Source organism: Melozone crissalis, unplaced genomic scaffold, assembly GCF_028551555.1.
Source record: "Melozone crissalis strain CALT ecotype California unplaced genomic scaffold, PUWL_Pcris_2 ptg000082l_1, whole genome shotgun sequence".
Taxonomy (NCBI): Eukaryota; Metazoa; Chordata; class Aves; order Passeriformes; family Passerellidae; genus Melozone; species Melozone crissalis.
The window spans coordinates 831,742-851,445 of record NW_026535859.1 but is presented as its reverse complement, the minus strand read 5'-3'; positions in this window follow the sequence as shown (position 1 = coordinate 851,445).

Sequence of the window (19,704 nt, the reverse complement as noted above, 5' to 3'; positions counted from 1 at the left end):
AGAGTATTTGTCACTTCAAAGTTCATCCAGTCACTGACAAAAAACTGTGCTCGTATATACTAGAAAAGAGTGTGTGTGCCTGAGAACTGCTTGTGCTGCTGTAAAAATTGATAGCAATGATGTTATTTTGTCTAGTAGAAATCATTCTAATTTCTGTATTTGTAATTTGTTAAGATTATCAAGTGTAGTTTTTCGTACTTAGACCGAGTGACATTCCACCAGTTGATTGAAAGCAATTACACAATGAATCACAGACTATCACCTATTCCTATTAGAATGGACCTTAGATTAGTAAAATAATTAATTAAGCACCAAGACCTACTAAAGATCCTAAAGAAAAACTCAAAGAAACAGAAAGAACTGTCCAATGTGATACAAAAAGAAATAGCTAGAATTCTGCAAAGAATAAAACAAAATGCAGATCATCACTGGTGAGATGTGGTCTTTAAGTAGTCACCAACTGCAAATAGAATCTTTTATAAGTTGTGTCATCCTACTGTAGTTTTGTTAATATTAGTTAGAATAAGTTTAAGATTATCCATTATGAAACGTACATGGTAAAGCACTAAAGTACACTTGTTGTTCTTTTACTTTGTACAGATAAGAATTTGTACAAAGTAAAAGAATTTACTTGCCCCTTTTAGGAAAGGAGAGAATGAGGCAAAATGAAAATTTTCCAAGATAGAAATCCATTTTAATTTAGGTGAAATGTACATTTTCGAGTAAAATCTGTGGTTAGAAACCATAGTTATTTAGCCAGACTGCAAGGCCTAAGCTCAGTGAAGTTATTTCAGCGAAGGACAGAGATAAAGGGAGGAGAGAGAAGATGATAGAGAGAGACAGGGACTGCTGTAAGGGCAAGTCAGCCTGACCTCGGAATTCTTTCAGATAAAAAGGAACTAGTGGCAAATGTCACAGGAAACCCATAAAAATGAATATGTATGAATCTATTGTGAAACTGTATGCATATGTATTTGAGAGAGATAAAAAGAGACCTGAAGTTCTCAGAGGTCCGCATGCCTTTTTTGAGGAGAGCAATCTCCGTATGCGTCCAGCGCTGTAAGAAACATACCAGCTTTAACACTTTCAAAAAGTTGTGGAGTACTTTTTCTTTTCTCTGCAAAACAAATGTGTTCCTGCCCCCCCATACTCAGTCCTTGCCCACTCGGTGCCCACAATGTGGGTATTGAGCACAGCCTCCTCCTCCTGGGGGGTCCTGTGGGGATAAGGAGGGTGCTGGTGGTGTCTGGGGAGGGGGAAAGGGGACTCCCGGCCTGAGCCCCCCACTCACCTGTCCTGGAGCTTCCTGGTGGCAGCAAGGAAGAGGGGAAGGGGTGACTGAGGGGACACTGGGACCCCTGAACCTTCCTGGGATCTCAGCAGCTCCAATCACCCACGGGACCCCCAAATCCCCATTTCAACCCCAATTCCCAATGAACACCTGATTCTTCCTGGACACTCTAAGCACCCCTGAAGCCCCCAGAAAATCTGCACCACTGCAGGGCCCTAATCACCTGGTGCCCCAAACCCTCTTTGTCCCTGGAAAACCAAGCCTGGCAGGGAGAGGCATCCCCAAACTCCCCCAGGACCCAAAAATTCAACATCCCTGCACAGCCCTCCAGGACCTCACCAAACCCTCCAGGAGCTCCCAGTGCCACCCCAATGTTCCTCAAAGCCCACCCAGCGATGACCCTGGAGCACAACCAAGACCCTCCAAATTCCCCCCACATGTCCAAGACCTCCAGCCGAGGTCACTGCAGGCTCAGTTTCCCTCAGCTCAGGGCCTCGGGGTGCTGCCGAACTCTGACTCCACTCTGGAGTCTCCCCCTCACTCCAGGACCCCCCATCCCCTCCATTGTCACCAACTTTGCGGTGCCACCAGTGACAGCCCCCGATGACAGCCAGGAGCAGGAGCAGGAACAGGAGGGTCCTCCCGACATTCACAGCCACTTCTGGGAATAGAGTGGGACACACTGAGGTGACCCTGAACCATGGGGGTCAGTAACACCCCGGTGACCCTGTGTGACCCCACCTGTGACCCAGGATGAGCCAGGTGTCACCTCCAGGGCCAGCTCAGGGTTGAGTGCCCGGAACACGCGGTGCCCATCATGTCCCAGCTGGTTGGTGGCCATGCACTGGTAGGTGCCCAAATGTCCCACATCGATGTCCCTGAGCTCCATGAGGGGTCCCCGGGCCACCTCCTGCCCATTGTGCAGCCAGGGGAAGGTGACAGGGGCTGAGCCCACCTGCACCGAGCAGTGCAGGGTCATTTTGTCACCTGCACGCACCTGCTGTGACAGGGGACTGAGGGTGATGGTGGCATTGGCCACAGGCACTGTGGGGACGTGCTGGAATTCATAAAGTTAGAGGGTTTTTAAGAAATGGTTAAAAAAGAATAGGTCTCAGACTGAAGTTTTGTTAGCATTGCAAACACAGCAAAAAAGTTTTCTAAGCAGTAGAGCATACGTGACAAATAACAATAGGCCTCTGTAGAATTGGCTTATGGATGGCAACAAGGTTATTTAATGTATATCTTTAGAAAGTTAGCATGAATAGAGCTCTGTTCTTTGTCTCTTATGAACCAGTCTTTGTTTTAACTACCATTACGTGTGTTTTATAAGATTGGATAGAATGCTTGTCCATATGTGTTGTTCTATGTATGATTGGCTGAAATCTAGGCTGAGATGGTTTTATGCTATGCTGTAATATCACACCTCCTTGGCATTCCCTGTGGATCAGCGAGCTGTTAACATCCTTTCTCCATTGTTTACCAATGTCTTGAGACTGATGTGCTGAAAATAAAAAAAAAAGCTGATGTCCCTGGTCCGGTTTGTCCTGTGTTGTCCATAACTGGACATCGTTGCCACAGCCAATGGTTTCCTCGGTAAGTGTGGGCTTTTGACATAAATTGGACACATTCCCCGCAGGGACATAGACAGGGCTGGCACCTGGCGAGGTGGTATGGGGCTGCCATGGGTAGGGTCACCCCCAGCCCGAGGGTCCCGCTGACCCAGAACAGTGACATTCATGGGGGCACTCTCAGCCACGCTGTCCCCGTCGCTGACCCGGCATAGGTACTGGCCACTGTCATTGTCCCCAATGTGGCGCAGCTCCAGGCGGGGGCCAGTGCCCAGCAGTGCCCCTGAGCCCTCCCAGTGCAAGGAGAAGGACAGGGGACCTGTCCCCACGGCCACTGCCCAGCCCAGAACCAGGCTGTCCCCAAGCGCCACCTGTCATCCTGGGGAACACCCCCGAGGGCGGGACCCCTGTGGGACGGGGGAACAGCGGAGGGCAGTGAGGGACCTGGGGCAGTCAGGGAGGGGTAGCAGGACCCCAATGTGGGAGAGGGGGCACAGAGATGGGGAGGCTTGGAAACAGGGGAATGGGGCGTTCAGGAGGGGAGACACCTGGAGAGGGAGTGGGGCAACACCAGGGAGGGCATGGGGACCCAGGGAGAGGATGGTAGGACCTGGGGAACGTGCGGGGACCTCAGAGAGGGGTGGGGGGAAGCAAGAAGGACTGAAGGGACCCGGTGAGGGATAGCGAGACATGGGCGAGGAATGGGGCACCTGGGGAGGGACCTGGGGCAGGGAGGGCAGGACATGGAAAAGGTGTCAGGGAAGGATGGGGGGTATCCATGTAGGGCTGGGGGATCTGGGGAAAGACCCAAGAAAGGAGGAGGGGAGCCAGGGACAGATCTGGGAAAGGTTAGGGCCACAGGGCAGGTGTCAGGGAGCGCTGGGAGTCCCTATGCAGTGCTGGGGGCCCAAGGAGGCTGTGGGGGCTCCCTGCGCTCATCCCCACACTCACTGTGCACCGTGATACAGAGCCGGGCACTGCTCTTCGCTGCCCCTCAGAGTGCACCTGGCAGCTGTACGGTGGGCACTAGCAGCTGCGGGGACTCCTGTGGGCCCCCCACCACCTGCCCGTCCCGGTAGAACACATGCAGGAGGGGGGCTCGGGGCCACAGGGGGCTGGGGGTTCTGAGGCAGCTGAGAGTCAGGGGGTCCCCACGGTGGGCTCGGGGGGACCCTCCAGCACCAGCACTGAGAAGAGCTCTGGGAAGGAGAGGGGAGGTGAGGACTGTGACTCTGAGTCTGCTGGGAAGTGGCTTTGGGGATGTCAGGAGATTGGAGTTCCAACCATACAGGTGCTCACCATGCACTGTCACTGTCACTGACACCGACTGTGCCCACATTGACATTTCGGTGTCCACGCAGCCCCTGCAGGTGTAGTGGCCACTGTCGTGCAGCTGCAGAGGGGACAGGGACAGCTCGGCCCCATAGCGGGACCTCCCCACCTCCTTGTCCCCATGGTAGAATCGCACCTCTGTGAGTGGCATGTCCCGCCAGCACTGGCAGCGCAGTGTCACCGTGTCTCCCTGCAGCAGTGCCCGTGCCAACATCTGCAGCACCAACCGGGCTGCGGGAGACAGGGTTCTTGTCACACCTGGGGTCCCGTTTTCATAAGGGTCCCTCCATTGGGTCACACCCAGGGCACCAGGGGTGCACAATTCCAACATGGGGTTCTCCACACTCGGATGCTCTGGGATGTCCACAGAGCAGGGGATGGGCTTTGGTTACACAGGAGATTACCTATGGAGCAGACACCACCCAGAGCCCTTGGGGGCCCTGTGATGCCAGGCTGGGGACACCCAAATCCCGCTCACTGTCTGAGACTGTCACGGGGGGGGGGGGGGGGCTGCGCCCAGTGCCAGGTCTGTCACACATGTGGGTGCCTTCCACGTTGATAATGAAGTGGTCACGTTCCTCCTACCATAGGCATTGCTTGTCCTTGTACAAAGTAGTGTCACCAGCTGTCCCTGAGCCCTGGCAGGTCAGTGTCACCCAGTCCAACAGCACTGCCAGCCTCCAGGGGGGCTCCACGAGGAACTGGGTGGTCTGGGCAGCTGAAGGTGAAAGGGGACACCAGCTTGCCAGGGCCAGCGTGGGGCTGGGGAGAGCGAGGTGGGGCCATGGCATCCCTTGAAGACTCACCAGCTAGGCCAAGGGTCTGAGTTGGAAGGGAGAAGGGACAGGGCTCAGTGGGGGTAGAACTGTGGGGACAGAGCCACCTGGGGCACAGGGCATGATGGCTTCCCCAAGCTGTCCCCATGGGGACAGCAGCTCCAGTGGGAAAGTGTGTGATGGTGATCCCCAAAAGATATTTGGCGAAGCAGGGAGACATGTCTGTGTCACAGCCATCCATGCACCGCGTCCATGTGGCACAGGCACCTTGGGAACAGGGAGACTGAAGCCACCCGGGGCTGAGGCAGAACATGGGGACACTGTGGACTCCCCGGGCATGAGGACACCACAGACACAGCCCATGCTGGCCCAGGTCACCCCCACCAGATCATGATCCCATCCCCATGAGCCCATCCCCATGACCACATCTTCACTGTTCTTGTCCCCTTCTGTCCCTGCATCCCAGTTCCCTTGTCCCTATGCTCAGAGCTACCTGAGCCCAAAGGTGCCAGTCCCCACATTCCTGTCTCCCACATCCCCATTCCCAAATTTCTGCATCAGTCAGAGTCTCGTCAAGGTCTGCTGTGGGTAACATGGACTGGCTCTGCTGTCATTGGGGACCTCAGGGGACCCCGCAGCCCCCCTGTGCCCCCTCCCCTCTCCATCCCCAGGGTGTCAGGCCCATGTATGGGGCACTCACCTCACAGGAGCAGCACCACTTTCCTGGCCATCCCGGTGTCCCCAGCCATGTGCACTGGCTGTCACTCACTGCCGGGGGTGGCTGTCCCCTGGGTGGTGGCTCTTTGGCCAAAGGGGAAGGAAGCGAGGTCAGGTCTCATCCCCATGCATAGGTGGCACCTGGTGGGGGCAGGGTGGCCACAAGCTGGGCACAGGCTGTTGGCAGGGATGGGACAGAGCAGGGACAAGATTGGACAGAACGCAGTGGGACATGGTGTTCCCAGGAGTGGGGGGCTCAGAGAGTTTTGGGAACCAGGGCTGTGTGTCCAGGGGAATGGGGGATCCCAGGGATAGGGGCCCTGGGAATGGGGATCCAGAAGAGGGAGAATCACCAGGGAACAGGGGTCCCCAGGGCTGGGGGGACTCAGAGATGGGAGTCCCAGGGGAATGTGGGCTGCAGGGATTTGGGGTCATGCAATTGGGATGCTGGGGGAATGTGGGGTCCTGTAGGAATTGGGGTCCTTGGAGAATCAAGGTCCTGGGGAAAGGAGGATTTCAGGGGATGAAATGAATAGGAGAGGGTTTTTTGGGAATGCGATACTGGGCCATGGAGATCCTGGGGAATGTAAATATTGGGATAGAGGTCCCATGCAATGTGGAATATATAGGAATGGGACTCCCATGATTTGATTTCCAGCAGAATGGAAGTCCCAGGGATGGGCAGTGGCTGGACCGACCCATGGGTCTCAGGGTCCTTCCCTGGGTGCCTCAGATTTTTGGGAGGCTCGTGGCCCAGCACAGCCTCCACAAGGTGTCGGCAGTCAGGGCGTCACCCCAGACAGATTCCAAGGGGCTCTGAGTCTGTGGAGCTGCTGCAGAGGTGAGAATTCTGTGGGGGGAAAAGGCCTGTCTGTGGTTTGCTCAGCCCTGCAAGAAACACAAAACCCAAAGGGAGCCCATGCATTGGCTCTGCAAGGGCCTCTGATGGTTTTCAGAGCAGGGCTGGCGGGAAACCACCCCTGCAGGGGCAGCTGCAGGAGAACCAGTCCAGAAATGCAGCATTTTATCATTTTCTCCCTTTGCCCAAGGTTCTGAGAGAGCCCCAAATATCCTTCAAAGACAACAACAATCTGTTCAAAAACCTGATCAGGTCTATCATCCTTCTTGTCTCAAACCTGCAGCCCTTTGTAACAGCCTGAGATGAATCTTTGGGTTCTGACCATGGCTGCTAGACATGAGGGAACAGTGCGGAAATATCGAACAGGGGCTCACCCACAGCCATGCTGGGGCTGTGGGGAGTGACCCTGTCTGGATTCCAGGTGGTCCCAAAGCTGCTCCATCCCTGCCCTCCTCACCTGACTGAAAGCCTGAGGGTTTGCAGGAATTGTGGTGTAAAGCCACCAGAGGTGCTGTTGTGGACCCGAGACCTGCCTGGGTCAGGTGCTGCCTTCCTTCCATTCGGGATCATGGAGAGCGGACGTGGGTGTTGTGCAGGGTGTGTAACTGGCCCTGGGAAACTGCTACACTGCCAGTGGGCACTGGGATCCAACCTGCTGCCTTGGCGGTTTCTGCCTGCTGCAGGTGGTGGTGCCGGGACCGATTAGTGCCCCTGAGTTTGCAAAAGGAGCGATTTCCCCTCCTGCCTCCCGTCCGAGGCCGCTATGGCCCCTGAGGGGATGGAGCTGGAGCGGGGCGCCCCCTGCTGGCCGGGAGTGCTCCCTGCAGCGCCTCCTGCTGGTCGGGAGTGCTCTCTGCAGCGCCCCCTAATGGTCGCATTTATAACTGCCATAAAAACCAACAGCACTGAGCGGGAGGGAAAGTTCTGGGTTTGTGTTGTTGGTTCTGTTCTGGTTTATAAATTTCCTAGCAAAGAGCTGTTATTCCTTTTCTTACACTTTGGCCTGGAAGCCCCATCATTTTTGAAATTAATAAAAGTTTTAGCATGGGTCTTCTTTTCATTCCAGGACAGTTCCCACTTTCCTTGGGAGACATATGTCATTTAAATGAGTTGCCAACTCCTGGGATGAGACAGACATCCCAAGAAAGACAGGGTCTGGGATTTGGCAACCTCATGCTCTGCCTTTTAAGCCAGTTTGGCTACCAAGGGCCCTCTCTCCAGGTGGTACTTCTGGTCACCCGGACACTCAGGAGCTGGCTTTGGCAGGGCATCACACAGTCCCCAGTGTGCCATGGCTGACAGACTGATGGACAGACGGGGCCCTATCTCACCAAAAGCAAAGTCTGACCCATCCCTGCTACACACAGTGTTCCACAATGTCTCCAGATATCAAACTTTTCTTGTCTCTGACATCCGACCCTGTGCCATGGCCGGATCCTGACCTGCTCTGAAGAAGGGGGAGGCTCTGGAACCCCCACAGGGCATTTGTGACATCCTCGTGGGGGCAACAGGGCAGAGGAGGAGTTTGGGACAGGGGACAAGAGAATCCAGAGCCTCCTGAAGGCCACTTTGGCCATCAGAGCAAGGAAGTTGCATGTTGCAGGTTCCTGTGGTGGAGGAATTGTGCAGGGGAGAGTTTCCAGGGTTTGTTCCTTTTGGGGACTTCCCCAGGAAATTGATCTTTTTGTGAAAATTTGGAATCTGAACCTTGTTGCTATAGCTTTTGGTTTTATTCCCTCTCATTGCTGTTTCAGGAAAATGTTCTTCTCTCAGCCTTTTGGGATCTTTGTGCCTCCACAGGGAGGGGCAGTTTTTAGTGGCAGCACACACACGAGTGGGTGCCCATGGGTGTGGACACCCAGTGCACCCCAGTTGCCCCCAATGTCACAGCACAACCTCATTGATGTCACTGGGATTTCTTGGTCGCCCTTGGGGTCCCCGCAGCTCCACGCAGTCCACCCAAGGTTACTGGTGGTCGGTGATGCCTGAGGGCGCTGCAGGACAGAACGGTTGGGGGGACCAAAGGGGAAGGGGTGACACCACTGTCACTGTCCCCCCAATCCACAGTACTCATGCTGCACATGTTTGGTGCTCACAACATGGGTGTACACAACCTCTCCCTCCTCTGGGGGGGCCAGGGGATCGGGGGGGGCCTGTGGGGAAAAAGATAATGTGTGGGAGGCAATGGAGACTTGTGTCATGTGGGAAATAGGGCACGCATGGTTGAAGACCCCACTCACCTTTCCTGCTGCTTCCTGGCAGCTGCAAAGGAAAGAGGGTAAGGGTGACTGTGGGGTCCCAGGGCCCTACCCCTCTCAGGATTCCTGAACCCCCACAGGACCCTCAATTCCTCTCAGGACCCCCAAGCATCTCTAAAGCCCCCCAGAATTCATGAGCATCCCCAGTGCCCTGGGCCAACTCAGCCTCAAGAATTCAAAGCCCAGCAGGAACAGAGCCCCTCCAAACACCAGCACGGCCCCTGAAAGAACCCCCAACATCCTTGCAGGAGCCTCCAGCACCTCCCCAAACCCTACAGGACCCCCAGGCAAGGTGACAATTCTGGGGCTATGGGTGCTGCCCTATCATTCTCACACTCTGGGGCCCTCTACACCTCCCTAGGACCCCCTGTCCCCCCATTGTCACCCACCCCCATGGTGCCACTGGTGCCAGGCCACAATAACACCCATGAGCACGAGCAGGAAGAAATGGGCCCAACCGACCCCTGCGGCCACTGCAAGAAACAGAGGGGGACACATCAGGGTCACCCATAATCCCAAGGGTCCTTCGACATTGAATGACCCTGTGTGACCTTACCTGTGTCCCTGTGTCCCCACGGTGTCACCAACAGGGCCAACTCTGGGCTGAGTGCCCGGAACACACGGTGCCCATCATGTCCCAGCTGGTTTGTGGCCATGCACTGGTAGGTGCCCAAATGTCCCACATCGACTGCCCTGAGCTCCATGAGGGGACCCTGAGTCTCCTCCTGCCCATTGTGCAGCCAGGTGAAGGTGACAGGGGCTGAGCCCACCTGCACCAAGCAGCGCAGGGTCATGGGGTCACCTGCACGCACCTGGTGTGATAGGGTACAAAGGGTGATGGTGGCATTGGCCATAGGCACTGTGGGGACACAGACTGGGCTCAGAGCACAGGGAGGGGCTGGCAGCTGGTGTGGGTGGGTAGGGACAAGGGGGATGGGTGTGATGGGGGATGTTGTGGATGGGTTCACACCACAGAGGGGTGAGGCGACACAGGGGAAAGGCAGGGGACACAAGCATGGTGTCCGGGGGATATGGAGATGCCCAGGAAAGGAGACTAGAGGAGGCTGTGAGGGCTCCCCGTGCCCATCCCCGCACTCACTGCGCATCGTGATGCAGAGCTGGGTGCTGCCCTTCCACACGGCCGCCCCTCGGTGCACACCTGGCAGCTGTAATTCCCCGAGTGGGAGACCCCCACAGCGGGCACCAGCAACTGCGGGGACCCCTGCGGGCCCCCCACCACCTGCCCGTCCCAGTAGAACACCTGCAGGAGGGGGACTTGGCCCACAGGGGACTGGGGGTGCTGAGGCGAGGGAGTTGAGAGTGAGGGGGGACCCCTGGGTGAGCTCGGGGGGACCCACCAGCACTGGTCCCCGGACAAGCTAAGGGCAGAAAATGGGGGGCTTTGGGAACGGTGACCCCGAATCCCTGGCGAGGCGCTATGGGGCTGTCGGGGTGGCGGCTGTGAGGTGCTCACCATGCACTGTCACTGTCACCAGTGCTGACTCCTCCCATCCCCATGATACACTGTTGTTCACCCAGGCCTTGCAGTGGTAGTGGCTGCTGTGGTTCAGCTGCAGAGGGGACAGGGACAGCTCGGTCCCATTGTGGAGCCCTCTCAGTTCCGTTTCCTCGCGGTAGAAGAACACTGGACTGGCTGACTTTTCCTGCCTGTACCGGCAGCGCAGTGTCAATGTTTCCCCCTCCAGCAGTGCCCACGCTGGCACCTGCAGCACCAGCTGGTCTGAGGGACAGAGGGGTGCTGTCACATCACAGGGGTCTGGAGGGTCCTGATATCATCAGGACCCCCATATTGGGTCAAAGCCAGCACACCAGGTTTCCCCAATTTCAACATGAGGGTTCCCCCATAGTGGGATGCTCTGGGATGTCCCCCTGTGTAGGGGACAGTCTCTGGTCACACCAGCGGGTGACCCATGGAGTAGAGCTCATCCAGCATCCTCAGGGTTCCCGTGGGTGCCAAACTGGGGACACAAACCACCATCACCGTCTGAGACGTTCACGGGCGGGCTGCACCCACTGCCGGGTCTCTCACACGTGTAGTTGCCTCTCTCAGTGACAGTGAAATCGTCGCATCCCTCCTGCCCCCAGCGCTGCCCATCCTTGTACCAGGTGGTGCCACCAGCTGTCCCCGAGCCCTGGCAGGTCAGTGTCACCCGGTCCCACAGCACCGCCGGCCTCCAGGGGGGCTCCACCAGGAGCTGGGTGGTCTGTGCACATGCGAGTGACAGGGGACACCTGCCTGCCAGGGCCAGGTTGGGGACAGAGGGATGGGGACCTGGCATCCCCCAAGGACTCACCAGTGAGGCTGAGGATCTGGGCTGGAAGGGAGAAGGGACAGGGCTGGGTGAGGGTCATGGGGACACTGTGGACACCCTATGTTTGCACTGCCCACCTCCACCAGCCCTACAGCACCTGTCCCCACAGCCAAGTCCCATGGTCCTGTGCCCATGATCCCATTCCAATGGCACCTTTCCCCATGGCCAGGTGACATCTGCATGTTATGTGGCCCCATTCCATGTCCCAGCATCCCTGTTCCCCTGTCCTTATCGTCACAGTCCCCAAACCCCAAGGCTCCTTCTGCCACATCCTTGTCCCCACATCCCTATCCCCCTCTTCCTGCCTCCACATCCCAGTTCCCCTATTTCTGTCCCTAAAGCCACCCTAAATCTCCAGTCACAGTGATCTCCATGCCCTGCTCTGCCTCTGCTGCCATTGGGGACCTCAGGGGACCCCACAGCCCCCCTGTGCCCCCTCCCCACCAGTCTCTGCCTCGCCACAGCCCATCCCACAGGTGTCAGGCCCATGCCCGGGGCACTCACCCCACAGGAGCAGCGACACCTTCCTGGCCATCCCGGTGTCCCCAGCCATGTGCACTGGCTGTCACTCGCTGCTGTGGCCACCGCTCCCCTGGCTGGCGGCTCTTCAGATGAAGGGGAAGGAAGCGAGGTCACGTCTGTCCCCACGTGTAGGTGGCCCTTGGTGGGGGCAGGGTGGCTACAAGATGGGCACAGGCTGGGGACAAGGCTGCATAGTCTGGGAACATGGTGGGGGATGGTGGGACATGGTGGGGACATGATGTTGCCACAATTTGGAGTCTAAGGCTGTGTAGGGAGCCAGGGATGAGTGTCCAGGAGAATGGGGTGCCCAGGGATGGGGTCCCAGGTAAATGGGTGTCCCAAGGGTTGGGTAGACTCAGACTTGGGGATGAGGGTCCCAGAACAATGTGGCCTCCTGGGATTTGTTATCATAAAATGGGGGTGCCAGGAGAAAGGGGGACCCTGTGACAATGATGGTTCTGGGGGAACCAAGGTCCCCAAGGGCAGTGGTGTTCCATGGTCTGGAATTACTGGGATGGTGTTCCTTGGGGTTAGAGATCCTGGGGAATTGCAGTCCAGGGATGGGGGTCTCAGGGAAGGGGTGGCAGAAGAAAATTGGGTTTCAAGGTTGGGGTCCCAGAGGAGTGGGGGCGCCAGGGTTGGGCAGTGTGGGGGGGAACATTGGGGTCACCACTCCTTCCCTGGGGGCCTCAGATTATGGGGTGAGGCTAGGCCCCGAATAATCACGCCTGGGGTGTTCGTTTCCTGGCCAGGCATTGCATGGGGGTCCTGGGTAGTTCGGCCTCTGTGTCCTCGCCTGCCCCTGACATTTTCCTCTCTTTATTTCTCTTTTTTCCTTATTCTTCTTACTTTTTGCCATATCCCCGCCCCCCCGGTTCCTGGATCAGACATACTGGGGTGCACCTGAGCAGGGAACGGGTTGGGGGACCCAGGAGATGGAGAAAATGGGGAGCAGGGGATGCAGGGAAGGGTGACGAGGCTTTGGGGGATGGAGTTGCTGGGCTGTGCCTGCTCAACACTTTCACTTTCTTTGTCCTGGAGGAGAGGGAAGAGGCCGTTCGTGCTGAGAGTCAGATGGGAAAAGGGGGCATTCTCTGTTTCTAGGGGGGCACATACAGGGGACTTCTGTCCTCTAAGGTCTCTCCTCTGGAGTTCAGCTAGGGGGATCCTGTCCCAGGGGGTGACACATCCTGGCATGGGGTGTCCTGTCCTGGGGGTGGCAGTTCCAGAAATGTCCCTGCACATTCCTGGCCAGGTGGCTGTCCCAGGGGTGGCACATCCTGGGGACCCCTGTCAATGCAAGGGTGGGGCCCAGCCATGGCCCAGCCCCACTGCACAGGGATGGCCATTGCCTAGCCCTGCTCTGCCCAGCCCCAGGTGGCAGCCAGCAGCCAGCACCTGAGGGTCCCCCTGCCCCCTTGGCTTTGATTCTGGCAGCTTTAGAGCTGCTGCAGAGGTGAAAATTCTGTGGGTGGAAAAAGGCCCCCCCACAGGATGAGCTGAGCTGTGGTTTGCTCAGCCCTGCAAGAAGCACAAAACCCCAAAGAGAGCCCAAGCAGTGGCTCTGTGAGGGCCTTTGATGGTGTTCAGAGCAGGGCTGGCTGGAAAAACCCCTGCAGGGGCAGCTGCGAGCGAACCAGTCCAGAAATGCAGCAATTGATTATTTTGTCCCTCTCCCCAAGGAACTGAAAGAGCTCAGAACTACTGCAAAGACAACAACAATCTGCTCAACACCCTGATCTAGACCCTCCTTCTTGAACAAAACCTGCAGCCCTTTGGAACCTCATGGAAAGAATGTTTGTGATCTGGATGTGCACAGCAGAAGAAAGGGAAAAGTGTGGAAATCCTGAGCAGGGGCTGCACACAAGGGTCTGGGGAACAGGGGTGTCACAGCAGGAGCAGGGAGTGCGCAGGCAGGGGAATTCAGGGCAGGCTGGAATGGATTTACCAGGGAATCAGACCCTGAGGCACACACGGGCATTTCCACAGATTCCTGTGCACTGTCCCAGGGATGGACAGAGCTTCTCCCCTTCCTCCATGGGAAGTGAGTCAAGTTTCAGGGTGGGAATGAGCAAAATGGCGAGAGTTCCTAAATATGGCCCAAGAAAAGGCTTCCTTAGGGGCAGGGTTGCTACCCAGCAGGCAGGGAACAATCCCATGGAGCTGTTGGACACTCAGGGAGATTCTCCACTCTGTGTTATCCACAAGCAAACGCTGCTGTGGGATGTACCAATGGGCTCCTAAAGGGTACTGAAAACTCTCATTTCATTGTGATTTGTTTGTGGTTTGTTTGTGAGTGGCTTAGTGGGAATGCAATGGATTCTATAAAGTAGAGAATTTATACCTTGCTAGTTGTATTTTCACTGAGTTTTTACATATTGGGAAAATAATGGTGTGGTAAAGATTTTTGGGTTTTTTCTATGGCTTTGGTCTGAACAAACTGGTCTTCAAGTGTTGCCTGGGATTGCTGTGCCAGGAAATGGGGGGACCTGACCCAGGGGTGTGTGGGGCAGGGACACAGAGACTCCCAGGACTGCCCTGGAGTGCTTAAGGGATAGGGCTTTGCTGGGCTCTGAGTCACCCCAAAATCTGAGGCACACTGGAAAGTACCTGTGAACCCTGTGCCCACGTAGCCACTGCCCATCGCTGGCACCCCCATTCCCATGGGAACCCAACCATGGGACCCCCATTGCCTTGGTCTCTCCTCCTTAGGCACCCCCATCCCAGGACTGCCATTGCCCGCCACCACCATTGCCTTGATCCCATCCCATGGGCTGCTTCTTCCCTCAGAATCCCTATTCCCAAGAGTCCCCTTTTTTCCCCTGCACCCCCAACCTTGGGACCCACATTCCATGACCCCAAATCCCTCGGGGGGCATGTTCCCACAGCACCACCATCCCTGAATCCCCACAGGCATGGAGACCCCAATTCCCCTGGACCCCCATTCTCCTGGACACCCATTCTTGGTTCCCCACATCCCCTGAGCCCCCCACTCCTGGCAACACCATCCCCACCATGTCCCCAGACTATGCAGCCTTGTCCCCAGCCAGTGCCCAGCTTGTGGCCACCCTGCCCCCACCAAGGGCCACCTACACATGGGGACAGACGTGACCGCACTTCCTTCCCCTTCATCCGAAGAGCCACCAGCCAGGGTAGCGGCAGCGAGTGACAGCCAGTGCACATGGCTGGGGACACTGGGATTGCCGGGAAGGTGGCGCTGCTCCTGTGGGGTGAGTGCCCCGGGCATGGGCCTGACACCTGTGGGATGGGCCGTGGTGAGGCAGAGACTGGTGGGGAGGGGCACAGGGGGGCTGTGGGGTCCCCTGAGGTCCCAAATGCCAGTAATGCCAGTCCATGTAACCCACAGAGGACCTTGGTGGGACAGTGGATGTAGGGTGGCTTTGGACACTGGAACAGGGGCAGGAATTTGGGAATGGGGATGTGGGGACAGGAATGTAGGGACTGGCACCTTTGGGCTCAGGTAGCTCTGGGCATAGGGACAAGGGAACTGGGATGCAGGGACAGAAGGGGACAAAAATGGTGAGGATGTGGCCATGGGGATGGGATTATGGGGATGGGATCATGATCTGGTGGGGGTGACCTGGGCCAGCATGGGCTGTGTCTGTGGTGTCCTCATGCCCGGCGAGTCCACAGTGTCCCCATGTTCTGCCACAGCCCAGAGTGCCCTCAGTCTCCCTGTTCCCAAGATGTCTGTGCCACATGGATGTGCTGCACAGGTGGCTGTGACACAAACATGTCCTCCTACCTCTCCAAATCTTTTGAGCACCACCCAGACACACTTTCCTACAAGAAGTGCTGTCCCCATGGGGGCAGTTTGGGGACAGCCACCACACCCTCTACTCCAGGTGCTGCTGTCCCTCCAGAACCAGCCCCACCCAGCCCTGTCCCTTCTCCCTTTCAACACAGACCCTTGGCTTCGCTGGTGAGTCCTCAGGGGATGCCATGGCCTCACCCCACTGTCCCCAGCCCTGCACTGGCCCTGGCAGGCTGGTGTCCCCTGTCACCCACAGGTGCCCAGATCACCCAGCTCCTTGTGGAGCCCCCTGGAGGCTGGCGGTGCTGTGGGACCGGGTAACACTGACCTGCCAAGGCTCAGGGACTGCTGGTTCCACTACCTGGTACAACGACGGGCAGCGCTGGTGGCAGGAGGGACAGAATGGCCTCGCTGTCACCAAGAGAGGCACCTACATATGTGACAGACCTGGCACTGGGCTCAGCCCCCCTGTGACAGTCTCAAATGGTGAGAGGGGATCTCTTGAGATTCATATATCTCAACAGGTCAGGGTGGCCCCCAACAGGTCTGGATGGGCTCCACTCTAGGTGGCCCCACAACCCCTGTGTGGGAGGCCACCTACAGGGAGAGCCTGTGCCCTGCACACAGGGACATCCCAGTGCACCCAGATATCCCTGGTGCCATGGGCACCCACCTTGGACCTGTCTCGACCCCTCAGTGAGATGGGACCCTCCTGTCCCAAAGATGATCTGGTGCTGCAGGTGCCAGCACAGGCATTTCTGGAGGGAGACCCGGTGACACTGCACTGCCGGGGCTGGTTGAAAAACACAGTCATCAGGGTGCAATTTTACCAGGATGAGAAGGAACTGGGGGGGCTCATAAATGGGACTGAGCTGTCCCTGTCCCCTCTGCAGCTGAACCACAGCGGCAGCTGCAGCAGCAAGGGTTTGGGGAGGTCCATTCTTTCATGGTCAGCAGCAGTGACAGTGACAGTGCAAGGTGAACACCCCCACAGATTGAACTCCAATCTCCTGACACCCCCAAAGACACTTCCCAGTGGACTCAGAGTCACAGTCTTCACCTCCCCTCTCCTTCCCTGAGCTCTTCTCGGTGCCGGTCCTGCAGGGTCACCTGAGCCCACCAAGGGGTCCCCACTGACTCTCAGCTGCCTCAGCACCCTCAGCCCCCTGCAGCCTCAGCCCCCCTCCTGCACATGTTCTACTGGGATGGGCAAGTGATGGAGGGCCCACAGGGGTCCCCGCAGCTGCTGGTGCCCGCCATGGGGGTCTCCCACTCAGGGAATTACAGCTGCCAGGTGAGCACCGAGCGGGGGCCCATGCGGAAGAGCAGCGCCCGGCTCCGCTTCACGGTGCGCAGTGAGCGCAGGAATGGGCACTGGGAGCCCCCAGAGTCTCCTCGGGTGCCCTCCCTGGGGACCTCCATGTCTCCCAGACACCTGCCCTGGCTCCCCGCGCCTCTGCCCTGTGTCCCCTCACCCCTCTGTTGTGTGACCCCATCCCTGACATCCCCCATCACACCCATCCCCTCCGATCCCTGTCCCCTCACACCAGCTGCCAGCCCCTCCCTGTGCTCTTAGCCCTATCTCTGTCCCCACAGCGCCTGTGGACAATGCCACCAGCACACCCGGTCCACTGTCACAGCGGGTGCAAGCAGGTGACAACGTGACCCTGTGCTGCTCGATGCAGGTGGGCTCAGCCCCTGTCACCTTCACCTGGCTGTACAACAGGCAGGAGGTGGCCCGGGGTCCCCTCATGGAGCTTGGGGACATCAATGTGGGACATTCAGGCACCTACCAGTGCATGGCCTCTAACCATCTGGGACAGGGCGGGCACCGTGTGTTCCGGGCACTCAGCCCTGAGCTGGCACTGGAGGTGACACCTGGCTCATCCTGGGTCACAGGTGGGGTCACAGAGGGTCACCAGGGAGTTCAGGACCCTTGGGGTTCAGGGTGACCCCAGTGTGTCCCCCTCTGTCCCCAGCAGTGGCTGTGAATGTTGGGAGGACCCTCCTGTTCCTGCTCCTGCTCCTGGCTGTCATCGGGGGCTGTCACTGGTGGCACCGCCGGGGTGGGTGACAATTAAGGGGGATAGGGAGTCCTAGAGTGAGGGGAATCCCCCACAGTGGGGGCAGAGATCAGGGATCCAGTGGGAATTGGGGTCCAGTGGGGATTTGGGCTCCCATGGGTGGTTGGAGCTGCTGAGGTCCCAGGAAGGTTCAGGGGTCCCGGTGTCCCCTCGGTCACCCCCTCCCCTGTCCCTTGCAGCTGCCAGGAATTTCCAGGACAGGTGAGTGGGAGGGCTCAGGCTGGGACTCCCCTTTTCCCCTCCCCAGACACCACCCAGACCACACCCTCCACCCCCCCCCCGGACCTCCCCGCAGGAGGGGGCTGTGCTCAACACGCAGATCATGGGCACTGAGTGGGCAGAGGGTGAGTACAGGGGGAGACCGGGACACATCACCCACGAGTGTCATCCCCTCACCCAGTTCCCCAGAACTGGTGTCACTGTCAGGGCCCCCACAGGTGTCCCCCAGCCCTGCCCCTCCTCGAGATCCACAGGTGACCAACGCGGAGCTGTCGGGACCCCACGAGGGACAGCGGGACCCCCGTGACTACGATGACGTGCTGTGACACTGGGTGCACTGGGGGCACTGGGGGTCATCGATTCCCCTCAGGGATCTCTTCTTCCTCTTCGCAGCATCCCATGGGCCTCCTCCTTCCCCCTCCCAGTGCTGGGAGAGCACACGACTTTTTTCCCTCTTATTGTTCTGAAAATCCAGTTTTTGGTCAAACTGTGTGAGAAACAAGGCTCACTCTTTAAAATTTGTAAATGTTTAATAAGGGATAAAGGGGACAGTAAACAGCATGCTGGGTGCTTGGCAACTGCCAGAGGCACACGGATAATTAGAACAATTCTTCATACATACATTTTCATTGTATTGGTGAAATAAATACTCAGGAGAGTACGTATAACACATTCAAATATTCTTTCTAGTTCACGTGGTCTGGGAATTCTTTTGCTTGGTTTGACCTTTGATGACCTTTGATTCATTTTCATAAAGTGAACACCATACTGCAGATTAAATTTATATATTTTATGTCCTCACAAGGCCCCCCTGTTCTGTGGTTTGACAGCCCAAAGTATCAGTGGTAAATTCCTCCTTGCATTCTTTCTTTTGATGTTTTTTCATTTGCTACTTTTCAACGTGTCCTTCTCATACAGATGAGATAGTCCACCAGTACGTTACATCAACATTATCTAGTTCACAAAATTATCTGAGTTATTCTCACCATTATCACTTAGTCACACAAATAAAGGCATAAGCTACTTCTGAAACAGTTAATGTTTTAATACACAGCGTATTGTCTCTATCTTGATTTTTTGGGAGAGCCTAAACTATAATATATTTATGACGCTAAAATATATAGTCTACACAGGGATTAGGGTAAAAAGGCTGACAGTTTGTAGTGTATCAAAAGCAGTTGAAAACTGATTACAAACTTTCTTATATCAAAATATTTTGGAAAATCAATATAATAGAGAAAGCCAATGACTACATAGTTATTCATAACAGGGGGAAGGTGTATTGAAGGGTTTATTTGAATTATCCTGCTCTGATTTTGTCAGCAAAAAATTCAATTCATATCTCTAATTCTGAAGCACTTTTACCCATGACATGATTTGATGAGTGATCTCTTCTAGTCCATGTCTCAACCCAGGAGCCCTTTGCTCAATTTTCTCTCCCCATCCAGGTGCAGACGGCAGTGAGAGAGCAACTGTGGTGGGTGAAGGGCATCCGGCCACTGCCCATCAATGGCCAGGCAGGGAGGAGGAGGATGGTCCAGGCCAGGTTGTTGAGCAGATTAGTGTGGGATTTGCAGTAGTGCTGGGTCTCTCTCAGTCCCTTGGGGAGAGGGACAAAATAATCAATTGCTGCATTTCTGGACTGGTCCCTCACAGCTGCCCCTACAGGGCATTAACAGCCAGCCCTGCTCTGAAAACCATCAAAGGCCCTCACAGAGCCAATGCTTGGGCTCCGTTTGTGGTTTGTACTTCCTGCATAGCTGAGCAAACCACAGGAAGCCTTTTTCCCCCACAGAATTCTCACTTCTCCATCAGCTCTAAGGCTGCCAGAATCAAAGCCAAGGGGGCAAGGGGGACCCTCAGGTGCTGGCTGCCACCTGGGGCTGGCCAGAGAAGGGCTGGGCAATGGCCATCCCTGTGCAGTGGGGCTGGGCCATGGCTGGGCCCCACCCTTGGATGGCCACTGGCTT